Source organism: Pygocentrus nattereri, chromosome 21 (assembly GCF_015220715.1).
Source record: "Pygocentrus nattereri isolate fPygNat1 chromosome 21, fPygNat1.pri, whole genome shotgun sequence".
NCBI classification, from domain to species: Eukaryota; Metazoa; Chordata; class Actinopteri; order Characiformes; family Serrasalmidae; genus Pygocentrus; species Pygocentrus nattereri.
The window spans coordinates 19,926,522-19,946,250 of NC_051231.1; the positions used below are offsets into that span (position 1 = coordinate 19,926,522).

General features: G+C 38.1%; 1 protein-coding gene across 4 annotated transcripts in view; it reads right to left on the reverse strand.

Annotated features, from left to right (window-relative positions):
- Nucleotides 1-19,729, reverse strand: part of syt6b (synaptotagmin VIb) — a 63,598-nt gene that overhangs the window by 32,454 nt on the left and 11,415 nt on the right. The window contains exon 1 of one of the 4 annotated variants that reach the window (XM_037532021.1): nt 6,298-6,504. The exons of the other annotated variants lie outside the window; for them this stretch is intronic. The gene's annotated coding sequence lies outside the window, so the exon portion shown is untranslated. Of the gene's footprint in view, nt 1-6,297; nt 6,505-19,729 lie in introns of those variants that run through there. 4 annotated transcript variants of the gene reach the window in all.

Here is a 19,729-nt window from a genome sequence, read left to right on the forward strand (position 1 = left end):
AGGCCACTGCACATTTTTCAGCATCTCATTGTGTCTCCAAGTGTATCCTTAACATTATACAGATTCTTAACATTCTGGTCAAGAAATTGTTTTTGAAAAAATGGAATAACAAAAGTTTTATATATTTCTGTCAGATTTCATGTACATAACTCAGATGTAACTCAAGATACCATTTGGCATTTTCTGGTTGAGAATTGCTCCACCCCTGTATTCTATTAATTTCTGTATGTTAGATTTAGGGCTGTCATAATTACTTACTAATTACAATTACTCAATTTACTCAAATTATCTATTAAAAAGGTACCTTCTTGATGAGTCATCAATGATTATTTGGCTATCTGTATGCTGGTTCTCCTACTGTTCTCTCTTACACTAAGAAACAGAGTCAGAATGTTTGGTACACTGTGCTTTTATAAATGTTTAATAAAGAGTTTTTTTAAGGAACTTTTATAGTTTATCTTTTATCTCCAGTAATCTGCAATCTGCGTGGTTTATCATTGTTCAGTTAAGTACAGTTTGGCCTTCTTATTACTCAATCTCTGATTACTGATTACTCAATCAGTCTCGAGAATAATTAGTAAACTACTTCATTACTAATTGAGATTATTATTCTTACTAAATAACGTTAGCAAAATAAAAATTAAGATGTACCTGTTAACTGTAATAAAATTCAAAATATGAAAATGGAATCACTGTTCACTGTAATAAAAACACACCTAAAGAGTGTTCTCGAGTTTCAGATTATTAAGATTAACTGACCCTTATTAGTCCCACAACAGGGAAATTTCACCTCCGCATTTAACACATCCGTGAAGTAAAACACCACATACGCTCTAGTGAGCACACACACACACACACACACACACACTAGGGGGCAGTGAGCACACTTGCCTGGAACGGTGGGCAGCCCAATCTGCAGTGCCCGGGGAGCAGTTGGGGGTTAGGTGTCTTGCTCAAGGACACCTCAGTCATGTGCTGTCGGCTCTGGGAATTCAACCAGTGACCTTCCGGTCACGAGTTGGTTCCCTAACCTCCAGCCCATGACTGCTCCCCATGAAGGATGGTCTAGAAGTGGATTTCTGACCTTCAATTTATACCCTAGTTGATAACAAGATAATAATAAAATATTAAAAAGCAAAACTAACAAACGGAACCTAAATTGAAATAGATAAAAATTTTAATTTAAATAAATACTAATGAAAACTTCAATAATATAGCAACACAGTTACTAAAATAATTGATAATAATTGCCCTAGTTGAGTCTTTTTCATAAGATCCAGGTAAAAATAAAGCACTAATCCCAAGACATTAGCAGAAGAATAAATCTGGAAAAAAAAATGTAATTAATCTCAACTTTTAATTAGACTCTTTAGCCACATCATTAACAGAGCAAGATCAAAATTTGGTGAAATAATCCTAGTAATTAAACAAGGCAGCAAAATCTGGCTTGCTTCTTAATAAGATATTAACATGTTCCTCGCCCTCTTAGCTTCCTTCAAGTCCGTATATGCTTAACAGAAATGAGTGAAACAGGAAGTGTAAACAGGGACTACTAAGAGAAACACAGCTCATTACATGCAAAAAAACCCCACAAAAGCGTTGTTCTCAACCCTCATGACGACAAGAATAGTCTCAGTAATGAAGGCATTATGCAGGACAGTGTCCCTCACAGATAAGCTAAGAAAATCAAGGCATGAGCCACTCCAAGTGGGCCTTCACCTTCCTTCTCTGGTGAAAGTGGGTTAGATTGGCATTTGTTATGCTGGCGACTGGGGGAGTGCAAGCCAGAGATAAGCAAGGAAAAGGGCAGGCTCAACCCTTTTGAGGGACAAGGGCAGTCATTCACAGAAGGAACTGGACTGAGGGGCCAATGGGACCAATCAGCTGCACAAATATCCCCAAATCTCCCTGTCAACTCATCTTAAAAAGCAACAGCAAGGTCCCCATGAGAGTGAATATTGAGCTATTTAAAGGTAGGCCTTTGAAGATGACAATTGTGACCAGGTATTAGCATCAGAACGTTGACTGTATCCTAGGCTACAATATCAATCTAGAGCCAAAGGACAAAAGGCCAAACAACATGGCAGGTTTTTCATCAGGAGATACAAATTTCTGTGTTACAGAAGATTTGATCGAAGAAAATGTAAGAATGTTATATAGCCTTTTTGTCCCTGTCCCAGAACCTTTTTAAAAGGTATTTTAGGTAACCCACTGCTGCTTAGAATACAGAGAGAAAATAGTTCCTCAAAGAACTCACTTTTTTTTAAAGGGACAATTTTTATCAAGCCCTTATCTTTCTTACTAAGACATAATTCAAAGTCTGCAAAGGTGCCACCAGTAAAGTATTTACATTTCTAATTGTCAGGTGAGAGAAACCTAAATGGTTCTTACTCACTAAAGAGAGAGCTGATGCCATACTGGTGATACACATCAGATCGTGTTGATACTATAAGCAGGAAATTAATGTTAAGTATCAAATGTACAAAATAAAAGATGTCAATTCAAGTCAATTCAACGAAAGTGAAAAAATACTTAAATGTGTAACAAGCAATACACCTAGTTTTGTTCAACTCAAACAAATCCTTTAAAAATTGTTTAGATGAACAAAACCAATGTTTTAAATCAATTCCAGCCTCAAAAGCACTCCAGTAGGCTTCTGCCCTGTTCCACTTTTTACAGTGCAGAGCTGTCAAGATTCATTGGTTAAACTCTATTTTTTTTAAAACCTTTTATTAAAATGTAACTTTTCAATGAATCAGCAGTGAGAGTTTGTATATTTTAATGCATATTTGTAATTTTCCTACCTAACTGTCCTCTCTCTTACAGAAAGAAATAGTAGTACAGAAAGAAGTATGACACATTTTTTGCCATGTGTTTTGATATTTTCTTTTTTCCATTTTAGAACACTTGAAAAGCTCTGCTTGCAGTGAAAAGCAACAACGAGGAGCCCACAGGAGAGAATATTTGGCTATTTAAAGGTAGGCCTTTGAAGATGAAAATTACAACCAAATATTAGCATCAAAGTATTAACTGTAGTCTTGGCTACAATATCCATCTAGAGCCGAAAGGCCATTATTTGAACTTTCAAAAGATTCTTCACACTTGCACATCTTAATTACAAATAAATGGTGCTTTGAAGAACCATCCACTGTAAGGTTCTTTAGGGCAATAGTTCTCAAACCGGTCATCAACTCCCCCAAACAGTCTAAATTTTTGTCATATCCTGACAAACCTCCTGAGCCAAACCATTACAAACCCTGGTGGCAGTTGTGGGCTGGAGGTTACAGAACCGGCCCTGTGACCAGAAGGTTTCCAGTTCAATCTCTCAGTACATGACTGAGGTGTCCTTGAGCATGACATCGAACCCCCTACTGCTCCCTGGGTGCTGTGAATAGGGCTGCCCACCCCTCCGGGCAAGTGTGCTCACTGCACCCTAGTATGTATGTGAAATTTCCCCATTGTGGGACTAATAAGGGTCACTTAATCTAGTCTAGGAAAACACCTGATACAGGTATTTTGTGAGCTTGATTAGAGCAAAAATGCGACCCATCTGAGGGGTGCACACTGAGGACTGATTTGGGAACTACTGCTTTAGGGAACCAAAAGTGTTTCTTCTGTGAGAAAGCACCTTTTTTTTAAGAGTGCAGGTGACTAAAAAAAAGCGAACTGAAGTATTTACTCTTTAATTTGTAACTTGCCACATGCTGCAGCTTGAGCTACTGTTATGCTCACTGTAGATCTCAATGAAAAAGAAGATGCCAATCCACAACTTCCACTGAAACCCCTTGAGAAAAGATTTTAATAAAACACACCACAGCCTTGCTGCACACAGCCTTCTAATTAACAGCACAGACGTGTTAGGCTGATGGTGCAGGATAATAACAAAGCATCATTTTACATGCATCTATTATGATGCTTGTTAAATGCACTTCCACAATTTAAAGACTCTCACTCAAATCATTTATATGAATACTTAATAATAGTAATAATAATAATAATAATAATAATGACAATGTTAAGTTACATTTTAGACCAAAACTATTAAAGACATATTTAAAAATTATATAAGGGAAAGTGGAAGAAGAATGAAAGTATTGAGAAAACAAGACAAAAAGTATTGTGTTTTGTTATTGAGACTAATAGAAATGAACAAAATTTCACCATGTAGCTGAACGCCAGGGGCAACCATTTTAGACAACAGATGTAGTGTAATTCCAACTACCCTTCGCACGCACACACATCATGCAGGTTTATGGAAGCTACGAATTACGGCCACAATTTCTTAACTTTTCATAAATAATCTTGAATTTTCAAACTGATAATATATATAATAAAAATAACAAAAGCGTTATATCTGTACATATCAAGGGGATTAGAATTCTGTGGGAGTGTCAGACTTCAGCATAAAGTGGCTGCCCACTCAGCTACACTATGAGGTATTGTTCATGTTTAAAGTTAATAGTACCCCATACTGGGTCCTTAAACACACACACAAGTCTGCCTGACGTGGTTTAAGCAGGTTCATCAGAGTATTATTTTACAGAAAAAGGAACCAGCAAAAGAATTTGAAGCACGCATTGCATTCATGCGAAACTAATTAGTGGCAGTTTATTGAGTAACTCAAATTTAACTAATCATTTTTTAATCAAGCAATCCAATTTAATTGGGTAATCATGACAGCCTGATCCCTTGGTTTCAAGCTCAATCAAATAAAGCCACATCAGATTCTGAATGCCCTGGATGACTTATTTTATCATTGTGAGCAAATCAGCGGTCTCCTTAATGGCACTTTAGGAATGTGTAGATATCATATCCAGTTCTATTAGAGTTACTTAATGTACTGTCAGGAGACTTGAGTGTGCATAACAGCTCAGGCAGTGAAACAAGAAGTTCTCATGAAAACATAATCACATTTCATGTAGGCCACTGTAGAATCAAACATTAACTGCATAGTAGTGGAGTCAACCTGAACCTGGTGGTGTGTATAGGGCCTGCAGATAACAGCAGTGTTTTCTGCATGCGGTAACTGTAGCAGTTTCACAGCCCTCAGCTCCGAATGCATAAAATATAAACCAAGACTCTACAGATTCCACTACAAAGAACTGGGACACATTCTTGCACTTTGCTGTACAAAATACTCCTTTTGAGCATTTCCTTCTTCAAATTGCATTGAGTGTGTGTGTGTGTGTGTGTGTGTGTGTGTGCGCGTGCGTGTGTGTGTGTGTGTGTGCGTGTGTCTTCCATCGTTCCACTTTGTTTACAGTGATGGGCTGTTGAGTGTGAGCTCGGGGCAGCTGCAGAACTGATGTGAGCAACAGTACTGTCACTGTCAATTACATCCTGATTCAGTTGGCTAGTGTAATATCAAGAGGGGGTGATGGCAGCGCTCCATTCAAAGCTTAACAGAACATCACCCATTCAAACATTTGCAGCAGAAAAGGAGGTGCATCTAGAAACACCTGGACTCTTTAAGACCCTCTTTGAGGTGCAGAGGTACTGAGCCAGTGTGCACCATGCTGAGATGGACTGGCTTGTCACTGCACCAGAGAAGCAGGTCGCTGCACTTGCAGCACCCTTAATGTACACATACACACCTCAGCATCCAACCCACCCCCCGCCCCCATGCACATACGCCTTATGCGCTTCTATAGGCTGCACTTTAAGGGATAGTGTGCTTGTGTGCAGCACAAGACATTCATGCCTGCTGCTTTCTGCAGAGGGCTCGGGGCTGCTCTGAATAAAGTACAAAAGACGAAAGTGTTTCCTGCGTTCGCTGCAGTGTGTTTTAACAACGCGCTCAAAGCTAATGGACCGAAGCACTATGGAGAAGCATTTAGATCAGCTCAACATGCAGGAAAATGCACAAGTAAACAACTGAACACGGCAGTAAAGACTTTTTTCCACACATAACGAAAAGTCTCGGATAGAGATGAAAGAAAGAAGACAGAAAAGAAAGAAGCAGCTTTAAAACAAGGAAAACGAAAAACTGCTTTAAAAAAAGTTGAATCTGATACGCCACTGATTTTTAATCAGGCTGCTGCATACTATTAAAGAAGCCATTCATTCAAACAATAAACGCTATCCAAAGAAAAAATACTGACTCTATTAAGACGTTTCAGTTCGGAATGAGACACATAGCCAGCATATAGCCTGAGAACACTCAAAACTGCTACCTCGGCATCTACAAGTTAAAAAAACACATTCGCCACACTACGGCGCAGCCTTTCCTTTACCACACTGAATTGGCTTTGAAACAACGAAACCACATATGACTTGATGGAAACTGTGATTTCTTACCGCGAAGAGAGTTCTTTTCCCTCTGCCTTGCAGTATTCCAACTCGCTTTCTGATCAGTTTCTGCCGCGCTCCCACTTTGGAGATGTTCTCCCTTCACAACCTCGCAGCCGAATGAGCTCCACGTAGCCTCGCACACGGAACCCCGTTTCTATGGTACCCTGAGGAAGCCAGTCACCGTTCAGCGCGAGGTGCTGTATTGCAAAGTGTCTAGGGACAGGATTCAAACCTAGACACTGAATAAACGAGCGGCTAATTTGAATTACGTATTTGCACTAAAGCTCATAACTACAGACACTGGCTTACGTAGCCTGTTATCTGCAAGGATATATAGAAGCCACTGCCATTACTTTACCTTCAGTGTAATGAAAGAAATATACTGCTAATAGACCTAGATTTTTTCTTTTATGTCCACAGATGAGAATTTGGAGTGCATGCATACTAACTGGAGAGCCTCATGAATTTCAAACGTAGCGAGGCAACAATACTTTCGCTAAGATCTTGAAAGATAAAATGACAAGACTGACATGTTTTGTGAAAGCCTAAACCATGCCCCTTTTGAAGCGGTGAACACAGTTCTGCTCCACAGTGAAGAGATTTCTTCATAAAAATTCATTTGCATCATTCACACATGTCACACTCAGCTCTGACTGTGCACGTTGGTGGTGATGCAGCATCTGAGATCTGTGGATCATGCTCTCTCAAGTTAAGAGCAACATTAATATGCTCTTAATGCACACTAAGGCTCTGTTTTGATGGCATTCAGGTAAGATGTTGCAGTATCTCCTAATCTAGCTCTGGACTGATTAGCATGATGCTGTGACACAACATTAAGAAGGAGATAAACGCTCTCTCTCTCTCTCTCTCTCTCTCTCTCTCTCTCTCTCGGGGACTTAATGTTGGGCGAGGAAGGAATTCCTGAGTTCCATTGACAGCATGATGCTGACAGCATCATGGATTAGTTTCATTTCAGAAAGAGAAGCACAGAGGACACCTCTTACACACCTACATGCAGGTTGGCATATTATACCAATAAAGTTATGCAGTGACATGAGGTCAGCCACAGCACAGCCTTAATCTCATCACAGTGACACAGGTCAACAGCTGCAATTGCTCACATGTAGCTTGGAAACTCAGTCAAAGCTTCACAGCTCTTACAATCCTCCACGGGATGTGACTTAACTGGCCTGGCCTTATACTGCTGGTCAAACTCCTCACTGAGCCCTATTACTAGCTGTTGGCCTACCTCTGGTTTCCCCAGAGGTTAACTAGTTAAACATCTGCCACTGGTTTCCCCAGAAGAGCCCCTCACTATCACCAAACTGTAATTGCTCAGGTTATTGCCTACCAGCTTCTCCAGTGCAGCATCCCTGTTAACTAGTTAGTGTCTATCTCAGCTTCTGATTGGAGTTTTTTTTTAAACACTTTGACCACCACTAATATTGCCAATTTGGATAGTTTTGCCCTTTGATAACCTTAGTGGTCAATCAAGAGACCATCTCACAGAGCCACATGACCTCACCTCCCAGGTCTTGCCTCTGGTGCCCACCCAAATGCTACCAAAATTAAAATGACTCAGAATGGAGCATTAAGCCAGTAATGGTGCATTTCCTACACCACCTGGTGTTTCACGGGAATACAAATTATACATTGAAGAAGTGCTGACCTTACTGTTCAGTTTGAAGAGTTGTCTCCGATTTATGTTTTGGTCCCCAGAAAAGACCAAAACTTTGCTCCAAACTGAATCTTCACAGGTTAAATTCATTCTTAAATTGCTTGGCATTTCTCATGTTACATATATACAAGGTTCGTGTGATGTCAGCTTGCAACAGCCAATGCCTCATTTCTTTCAAGGTTGAGCCCTTTGGCTTATCACTAATGTTGAAGATGTCCATAAAGTGTGGGCAGGCTGTAGGTATGAGTATGACAAATATTTCTTGTCTACACAACTGGTTAATGTACACCAAGTCAAATCACGGTGGATACAGAGTATGTACATACCTTGGAGCTTACTGTGAATTGGGACAATTGTCCTTTTCACTGACTACATTGTTTACAGAGTTCTGGGCTCACATTACATCTCCCACTACACCTGAGACATATTAAACCTACTTACCAGTTCACCTTCGATTATGCACTGTTCCAAGGAGGGGATGCATTCAGCTCTCATACTGCCTGCTGTCATTTGTTCTTCCCTGATTTGCAGATTGCAGAAGCACTGAAAAGGCAGGGACTCTTTTACCACAGAAAGTGGCTTAGATGATTTTGGTCAGATAAGACAGAGCTTCAATTTATTTAACAGCACTGGCCTGAGTGATTACCCTCTGTGGTTATCCCTGTCACATTTGCCAAGCCCATTGGATCTAAAATGTATTACTGCATAACTGGTTAGACATGTAATCCTAACCCACATTTCCCCTCATTTTAGAAGAATTAAAATGTGCAGAATTCAGAGCTGTAGCTATGGCATTATATTTGTGGTATTACGATGTACTGCCAGACCATAGTTTCCACTGCTGCTTGGACATGCAATACCTTCCCTCTCAGTAAGATGTAAGAGAAGTTCACATTTCAAGTGGAGTTTGCTTTTTTTTTTTTTAGGAGATTACCACAGCTAAAGCTAACCGCACAAGCTGCATACATTGTCTGTCAAACTGTTATGTTTGCAGTGCAGTCTGAGTGGTACTGGCTTCCTTTACTAATGACCTAATCCAGGTTAATTCAGGTGTTGGATCATAATGTGGATCATACCAGTGCCATTCATCAGACAGATCAGCTGTATTTCTGGATTAATGGTAAGAATAAAGCAGTTTTTCTGTTAAAACAAGCTTTCACAATGAGAGGTGGAGGTAATCTGTGCAGTAGCTATTTAGATATCACCTTGCATATTCTTCTGATTCTGTAAGATAAGTTTGGCATCCCCTCACACTGTAAGTTTGGCAGTCCTACTTGGAGCTAAATGAGCTTTACATTAGGTGAGTCCCATACATCATATATCATGCTTTTGTTCGTATTCATTATCTATGTTGATTTGTACTTTCACTGGCAGTCATTAGGAATAAAACAGAAAGTTATGAGAGTAGCTGAGGTTGTATGCATTTTGGAGGACCATCAGAATTGTCAGTCAAACTTCATCGTTACTGTATTATTTTATTGGTGTAAGATCTCACACTACATGCCTGTGGCATATATGAGCATATATTTTATTTTTATTTTAGGTCCATTTCTCTTTTCACATCTATTTTATTATTTCTTCTGGTGGTCCTGCATTCATAGAACCACAACTACATTCACATCTTGTTTAATTAGCTTCTGACTTTATTAGCTTTTTCTTTGAAATATAATAGCTATTAAATGGTTAAGTGTGGTTGCTGTTTCTATTTTTTTTCTATCTATTAGTTTCTATTCCTAATTCTGCCAGGTGTGTATTAAACTACCCAGAACATTAGAAGATGGCAGCTATTGTTGACATGCATGTATGCAATTAATCAAGTTAATCCAGAGAGTTAATCTCTGCTAGACCATTAGGAATTTGAAATTTGGTAACTGATTAAAATATGCTGATGACATGCAAGATTAGACTGAATTTGATTGTATGTACAAGCTCATCAGGGTGCTTGGCCTAAAGGACAGGGTCCACACTGATTTTCATATTCTGCCTAAAAATGGGTACTGTACAAATCTTATTCTAATGGAAATCACACACTCATTATGCATGCACTCATTTGCATCTGCTAGGCTTTGCCATGCAGCCTAGTGTCATCCTCTAATTGAATGGTGTGCAAACACTGCATTGAGGTTTTAATTGGCAATCGGTTTTCTGGACCTCAGGTTGTGTGTAGAACAAGATTACTGTAAGATCTTACTAGAATAGTAATGACTAAGGTGAAAATGGTAATTAAGGGGTTCATATTAACCACAAAATTGTATTATTTTTTTAAGCAAACTGATTGCACTGGCTTTGAGGTTATATTAACTTCCAATAAATAGGGCAAAATCAGGCAGGCCTACATTGTATTAACAATGCTGATACCAAAGGTTGCACTGCATTAATGACATTGTATTCAGTAGATATGCATAAAGTAATATTATAATATACTGGGGTGGGTAATAATGACAATGTACAATGTTGACATGATAAATGACATCACATTTTGTCAAAATATCTTTTTCTGAGAATATCATGGGTATTAATAGTATGAACACTGACTAACTGCATGATTCATTACAAAGAGAGCATAATTAATCCTGTTTAAATACATTTAGTGCAGTGCCATATGTGAAACATTGAATAACAGTCATTGAATTAACTGTTTTGGATAGTATTTTTTAAACATGACACTACTGGTGCAGTCTATCTGTTCCAAATGATCAGACCTCAGAAATAAAATACTGCAGTGCATATTGGCGTCTTTTCCACTGTAGCGCCAAATGGTTCCAGGGCCACACTGTTGTGTTCCATGCTGGTGTTGACTTGTGAGATGGGTTGTGGTTTCTTTTTCCATTTGCTGTGCTGATAAATCAGAACCAGGAAATTCTCAAGAAAACTACATACAAGAGTGGCTGAGCAACAGCTAATAGGTTTAAGGTAAAGAATACATTAGACTCTGGCTGTCAAGCCAACACCAGCCATTCAGTTTTGTGCTCTCAGAATCTTTATCATTTATTTGTAATTTGAGCATTAGTTATTGGAATCTGTGCTGCAGTGGGTGGAACCTTTAGATTGCTAACTAACATTACCCTGGCGTTAGCCAAGCCTGGCAGGCTGCAGTTTAAAACACTACAGAACAGGTTTGGGTCTGGCCTACTATTACTCCAACACCAGTCACTGGATTTTGCTCTCTCAGGCATGAATGAGACTTTTTTTCCTCTACACTTGTAACATCAATGTGGACCCACACCTTAAAAAAGGATGTAGTGTATCAAGAAAATGTTTAAAGCGTTTTGGCATTAGAATTTTGCCATGTCTTCCAAGTGTATAACATAATCTTGTGACTGTCTATTAAACCAGACACACCATATGCCAAAGAATACTATATAAAATCAAAAGAACACAACAGACAATATAGAGGCCTGGGAAAACCTTTCTTAATCTCCACTGAACATTTTGAAATCAAATGATCGTCTTTTTTTCCCTTTAAAAATCCATGATGACCGAAGCCTTGGATACAGATCTCCAGTCATTTTCATAGCTTAGATCTTTCAACATAAATGGGACATAAAAGGGACAGTGTTTGCATATAAGAATGTATATTACCTTTTTTATTTAACCATTATTTTTTGAGAAATTTATTGACATTTCTTGCACAGTTCAGACTTTCATTCACATTTTCCAACAGGACAATGTTTAAAATCACTATTCTCATTCCCTGAGTGATTCTGCTGGACTTAATGTCACTGACTATTCAATTGTATTTCTACAGGGTAAAGGTAGTATGTTGTGTGTGGAAATGTGTAGATGCATATACACTATAAATTAATATCACACATGAAAAGAAATTAAAAATTATCACGCAGTGCATTTGTCCTTTGCTTACTTCATAGGATGGGTCAGAAGAATAGAACAGAGGAAGGACATCTTGAAAAAAAACAGGGAAACTCAAGAAAAGCATTCTCTGATGACAAAGTGAGTGATAAAATGATAAAATGGGTAAAATCAGATTGTCATATTTCATATAAAGTTTGAGAGGCATTATATCACTTTAAGAGAGAAAGCACAGCCATAAGCAGACTTTAGTTCCAGAAGAACCACACAGTGAATAGCAGTGACACTTCTTATGCTTAATGCAAGTGTACAAGAAGACAGGCTCTCACTTTCTCACCCTAATCGTTTTTGACAAAAGAAAAACAACAAAAGAGCTGTTGTTCTTGCAATTATTATGAATTTGTAGTCCAAGTACTGAACTGTTTCTTTGCACTGCAACACTGAAGGGTGCTTTGTGCATGAAACAAATGACACTTTCTTATGATTCTTCTTTTCTTTTGCTTTTACATGCTTGTCACAAATATTCTGCATAATATCATATCAAATCATACTACATGACTGCTATAGGCAGAGATTACATCTCATTGGGTAAAAATGTGCTAAATCTATATGTACATCCCCCTTAAGGCATGGGTTAATGTTGCACTGCCATCTTATACAGCTACTGACATGGGGGGAATTCCACAGACTTGTACAAAAATATAATACAATAAAATCATTCATAGTATTTTGATGTGAAACAGTACATTGTAGAATGTTTTTTTACACTGTTGGTGATAAGAACCAGGAGTCACAATGTCCCTAACATGAATGTCGTCATCTTTATTCTCTACACAAAATTGTCAGTAAAACTTGATGTATCTTCTGAGTTTTATGTGTAATGTTGATAAAACTAAAACCATAAAAACAAGGTTTTTTGGGAACTATTTTGCCTTAAGATGCCCTGCATGTACGTCTCCGCCCTAGAAAAACTAAGAAAATACTAAGCTGTTATTGATGATGATGATGATGATGATGATTTTTTTTTTCTGGCTTACTGCTATTTTACCATTATTACAAAATTACATATAAAAACTCAGAAGACATTCCCCTTTAACTTTTAATGTAAGTTGATGTAAAGAGATTTTATTCCAATGTAATTTTGGATCATTTGTACTCGTCCGTTCATTATGAAATTTTCACACAATGTAAAGAGTAGCTGCCATGTTTAAATGATGCAGAATAAAAAAATTGACAATGTAGTGAAACATGCTTTTTTGTTCTTGTATGTTTCTTTGTTTGTTTTTGAGAACAGCAGAAATATAGACCAAAAAGAAATGTAATTTTTTTTTAAAATTTACTTTTTAATGTTAAATTAACTCACATAAAATTAAGAATGTTTTTCCATCTTCTGTAAGGTTTTCTCATAACAGTGACAATATGTTTTATGATGTGGTACATCTATATAAAATGTCTTCAGTGACATTTTCTTATCGACATTTCACCAGTGAGCTATCAAATATTATTTAGTGGAATTTCTGGAATTTCTGATTCACAGCTAGTCAGGGCTCATGAACGTGATACTTAATTTTGAATATAATGTGAGAAATATGTTGCTGCTTAGCATTAACATTTCTGGCTGTTGGCAGTAATGAAATTGTCAGAATCCACCTCTACTCCCCTGGATTGTCAAGCCCCGTCTGGCTTGTTAACCTCGGCCCAGGGCTGCTAAGCAGAGGAGAAATTTAACACAATCAGGGATGAAATGTCACAGCCACTCATAACAGACAGACCCTCTTGGAAATTAGATTTCTGAAATGGGTCCATTTGGATGTAGCTCTCCTAATGTCCCCTTATCCACCCCGTGCGCCCTACCCATTCTAAATCAGCTTCCCTGTCTTACCAACAGAGAAGACTATTATTTGATTTCCCTCTGCTGCAGATCTTAGGCAGGCTGTTTTAAATAGTCCTTTTGCTCTTTCTTTCCTCCTTCAGCAAAAACCCCTCAAAACCAGCCAGAGCCTTCAGTGAATGTGGAAGAATATAAAGCTAAAAGTTGGAATCCTCTTTGCATCCCTAAAGCATGTCAAATGCTATTCAAAGCATATATGATAATGATAATGTAGTGCACAATGTAATGTAAGGTATTAAATCAACAATACAGAACATGGGGTAAAACTTAAACAAGTCCAACTGAAGCATGATTTTGGTTCTCACATTCACGTAGCAACATCATCTGTGAATTTTAACAGCTACCTGACAACATTTGACAAAATATATTGTTTTTGTATATATTGTTCTCTCAATTAAAGACTGTTTTCATTATCATATGCAGCAACGATATGAAGGTTGCTTCTATAAAAATGTACTCATCTTAATCAAATATTTAAATATGACTTACTCAAAAACCCAAATATGCCCTATGCTCCCATGAAATATTTTGGATAAATATTGATAATGCTTAAATTCAAATATTCATAGAACATTCATAAACTCTGTTCACAGAGAGAATGCCATTACTTCTGCTTCTGACTAAATAATATACACAACATAGGTTAGTCTTACTATGAGTAAAAGAGCAATCCCTAAAATATGACTGTAGCATTAAAAAATCTCCAAAATTCTTATTACATAATTAGGTGAAGTCTTGTAGCTACACTTAACTATCACCTTTCTAGATTTCTTATGCAATGTGTAAATGAAAAAACCCTGTTAAATAACTGTGTGGTTGTGATGAAGTGCTAACTGAAGAGATGACATTAGACGTCAGTGTGATGGTGTGAAACAAAGCGTGAGAACAGGCTTGACATGACGTTATTTCTCCCATTTGCTTCCTCACAGCGGACCAAATCGATAAAAAATACAGCACACAGGCTCAGAAAGCTGGCACTGAGACTTTTGCAGTGGATTATTTCATCACAGGGGAGAGTTTAAGGCGAGTGAGGATGCTCAACATTTGGTGAATGTAACAAATCCAGAGGCATTTTAGTGCTGAATAGAGACCTCGGTGCACACCTGTTCAATAATTGACCAGTCCAGGAAGCAGTGGTCTGAATTGCTTGCCAGTAATATTCCCGGCAACCACATACATACACATTGAGGTCTGATAAAAAGCTCACCATGGTTCAACAGTATTCTGCTAGCATAGTGGTATTCTCTAGACTAGACACTCTCTCTCTCTTTCTCCCCAGCAGGGTTTCTCACAGAAATTGTAAGTGTGTGTGTGTGTGTGTGTGTGTGTGTGTGCGCTATTTTCTGAGCCGGCCTAGTGTCGTTTTACTGCTTTATTTATTCATGGTCACATATTGTAGCAGCAGCATCAGTAGCACTGGAATAAGCTGCATAGCGCTCTGCAGGGGATCAGGTTGATAATACCAATCTACTGTGGCATGACACTTCTCAGCGTGACACTAATGGTTAGTTTGGTGTCCTAAGGCAATACAGGTGGAGAAGCTCTCTGATTGAAAAATTATTACCCATTTTCTTCTCATGTTCCTTTTATGAAATACTAGAAATTAAATATTACCACCTTCCTCCCTCTGCCCTCCACCAGTTAACTGCCAAGTCTAGTCATGCTGTGTCTTGTTGTGTTTGAGAAGAAGTGCAATTGACTTAACCTTAAAGGCCATACTGGAGTAAAGCCAGCCTCTGTTCAAGATGAATGAGACAGTAGATGTGGTCATCCCTTACACAAGGCACTCTGAGTATTGGAATGACCCAACAAGTGGATCTTACTTTTACAAACTCTGTGCTATTTCAGCTTGTCTGCGAGCTGATGAGCCAGAAATGGCACATAACTTCAGCAATGGAACTAACAAACTAGATGTAACAACTTGATGTACTAAGCAAAAAATACAGATAAGACACTAGTGATGAGTAGTATTCATAAAATTCAATATAACCAAATTTTCCAATTTTCATTGATTTCATTGAGTGCTGCTACTCTGTGCTACAAGAACATCTTAACTCTGACATAGCTTGTATTTATTAGGTTTATTTTGTTTTCATTATGTAAAATTACTCTAAATGGAACCTTGCACAGTATTGCAACCAGATATAAAGGAAAAAGAATACTTAATACTTAATATGGATCATTCAACAGAAATATTTCCGAATTGATTTTGGGCTTTTAGCTGACTTGAATTTTAGACTAAAATCCTTTTGGCTTTGAGTGACCCGATATCTTAATTATGTTTATTAAAACAAATAACTGAACATTCCATTACATCCCTACCAAAATAATCATAACATTACTGAAACACTATGATTTCTGTATTGGCAATTTGGTAGTGACTAGCAGTATAAAAAAACACTAGCCAGTATATGGCTTACAAACACAGTTTTAGACAGTGGTACAAACATAAAATCATGTTTTTTATTAAAACACAAAAAAGTTTACTTTTTCATTGCAGAAGATATGTGTTGAAGCAGTGTCAATTCATAAGTATACATTATGGTTTTTAAACTTTGGGATACACTTTAAACAACTTCAAAAAACTTCAAAACACTTTTGATGGTAAGATGAAAACATGGGACAGCGTTTTTTGAATAAAATAAAGAAAAAACATACGATGTAGATAAATCTTCCAACATAACTTAAAATTAAGAAATTAAATAATATCTTAAAAATGGATTACAAATAATAAAAACATTATTATAGTCACAAAAATTAAGCATTTTAGTTAAATTTAGGGGTTAGGGTTTGGGACAGCGACCTCTCTATAGAATGTACCCTATAAATTATGATTATAATCAAATATTTAGCTTATTGCAGTCTCTATCAATGCCATGCCTATAAATAGATCATAAATATGTCTAAATATGTCATTTTTAAATGTATTCTTTGAATGTAAAATAGTCCATACACTTGCTGAAACAATCAAAAAAACAATTTTTTTAGTTAACCCTATCAAACGACTTGTCAAAAGTCAAGTCAAGTCAAGAGGCTTTTATTGTCATTCCATCTATGTACAAGTACACAGTGGAGTGAAATTATGTTCCTTCAGGAACACACTGCAAAAGACTTGTACACGACACCTTTAACTCACTATAAGAGTTATGTGTATGCATGTCTCCACTGGCCACAGTAGAATGTATCAGCATATGGAACTGGAGCTTTCTATGTTTTCTATCATTACTTAAAAGGAACAACACTTGGTCTTTATTGTTAGATGTTCTGGCATAGGGTTAGATACACTAACTGTTGGTGTGAGCTTCAAATGAAACATGGAACCTTTAACAATCTTGTCTAAATTGAATCTTGTATGTAGCACTAACATACAACTACAAATATCATAGGGGTGCTAGAAGTAGCAAGCATTAAGGTATAGTGCTTTTTCTCTGTTAGTTTAATCAGTGCAACAAATTTAATCTTAGATCATGTCCTTTATACATTGAAATAAATGCGAAGCAGAAGACTAGATCACAAAGTAGAAATAGCTGCCTTCATGCATTTTAAAAGTGGTATGATATACACTGCTCAAAAAATAAAGGGAACACTTAAACAACACAATATAACGCCAAGTAAATCAAACTTCTGTGAAATCAAACTGTCCACTTAGGAAGCAACACTGATTGACAACCAATTTCACATGCTGTTGTGCAAATGGAATGGACAACAGGTGGACATTATTGGCGATTAGCAAGACACACTCTATAAAGGAGTGGTTCTGCAGGTGGGCACCACAGACCACTTCTCAGTACCTTTCTGCTTTCTGGCTGATGTTTTGGTCACTTTTGAATGTTGGTGATGCTTTCACACCCGTGGTAGCATGAGACGGACTCTACAACCCACACAAGTGGCTCAGGTAGTGCAGCTCATCCAGGATGGCACATCAATGCGAGCTGTGGTAAGAAGGTTTGCTGTGTCTGTCAGCATAGTGTCCAGAGGCTGGAGGCGATACCAAGAGACAGGCCAGTACACCAGGAGACGTGGAGGAGGCCGTAGGAGGGCAACAACCCAGCAGCAGGACCGCTACCTCTGCCTTTGTGCAAGGAGGAACAGGAGGAGCACTGCCAGAGCCCTGCAAAATGACCTCCAGCAGGCCACAAATGTGCATGTGTCTGCACAAACGGTTAGAAACCGACTCCATGAGGATGGTATGAAGGCCCGACGTCCACAGATGGGGGTTGTGCTCACAGCCCAACACCGTGCTGGACACTTGGCATTTGCCAGAGAACACCAGGATTGGCAAATTCTCCACTGGCGCCCTGTGCTCTTCACAGATGAAAGCAGGTTCACACTGAGCACGTGACAGATGTGACAGAGTCTGGAGACACCGTGGAGAGCGATCTGCCGCCTGCACCATCCTTCACCATGACCGGTTTGGTAGTGGGTCAGTAATGGTGTGGGGTGGCATTTCTTAGGAGGGCCGCACAGCCCTCCATGTGCTCGCCAGAGGTAGCCTGACTGCCATTAGGTACCGAGATGAGATCCTCAGACCCCTTGTGAGACCATATGCTGGTGCGGTTGGCCCTGGGTTCCTCCTAATGCAGGACAATGCTAGACCTCATGTGGCTGGAGTGTGTCAGCAGTTCCTGCAAGATGAAGGCATTGATGCTATGGACTGGCCCGCCCGTTTCCCAGACCTGAATCCGATTGAGCACATCTGGGACATCATATCTCGATCCATCCACCAACACCACATTGCACCACAGACTGTCCAGGAGTTGGCGGATGCTTTAGTCCAGGTCTGGGAGGAGATCCCTCAGGAGACCATCTGCCACCTCATCAGGAGCATGCCCAGGCATTGTAGGGAGGTCATACAGGCACGTGGAGGCCACACACAATACTGAGCCTCATTTTGACTTGTTTTAAGGACATTACATCAAAGTTGGATCAGCCTGTAGTGTGTTTTTCCACTTTAATTTTGTGTGTGACTCCAAATCCAGGCCTCCATTGGTTAATAAATTTGATTTCCATTGATGATTTTTGCGTGATTTTGTTGTCAGCACAATCAACTTTGTACAGAACAAAGTATTCAATGAGAATATTTCATTCATTCAGATCTAGGATGTGTGAAAATATGAATGACAATAAAATATGATGACAAAAGTGAATTTTTCACTAACTAGAAAGGGTTCTTCTATTGTTACGATGTCAAGCTTGTAAAAGAAAGAACACTTTCTGGTGCTATATATAACCCTTTTCACATTCTCCATCAATCTGAAGAACCTTTCACAATACAAAGAATCCTTTAATCATGCAAAGGGTTCTTTGAGTGTTCATGGTTCTATATAGAACAATTTCTTCAACAAAGAACATCTGAGAACCACCTTTTTGAGTATAAGGCTTTATTTTGAAGAAACAGTGCAGTGTCTGTAATATAACAAACACAGCCTAGAAATATATTTCAAATATTTGTCTTTTATTGTGCTCTCTATCCTTATTCCCTTGTATTATGCTGTCTTCACGTGTCTCTGCTTTTATGTTATTCTAAGTAGTAAAACATTTAAAATTTGTTTTTTTTATGATTCATGCATTCATCACTATCAATTTATTCAAGATGTCACTATATATTCCAGTAGAAATAATTGACCACAATTTGATTTTTCTAACAAGCATTCTTATATGACATAGGAAAATGGCTGATGAAAACGACATAGTCTATTTAGTTTTACAGGTGTTGGTGAGTTTGATGGGATCATGAATTCATAAATGCATAAAGGAATTTTGCATGAAGTTTGCAGAGAAATGTCTTATACACCAACAATGTGAAACACATCATCTTTATTTTTAAAGAACACTTTGCCAAACAGAAAGAGGCAGTCTAGGACTAGTCAGTTTAAAATTAATGCCACTTGGTTTGACAATTTGTTACCTAACACAGCCAATGTAATGCATCTGTAAGTATGACTTAAATGTGCTCAAAATACTTTTGGGCCCATTGTATGAACAATATATAATGACACAAAAATTGAACAACAATATTACAGTGTGACACCAATATTGAAAAAGATGATGTATTGCTC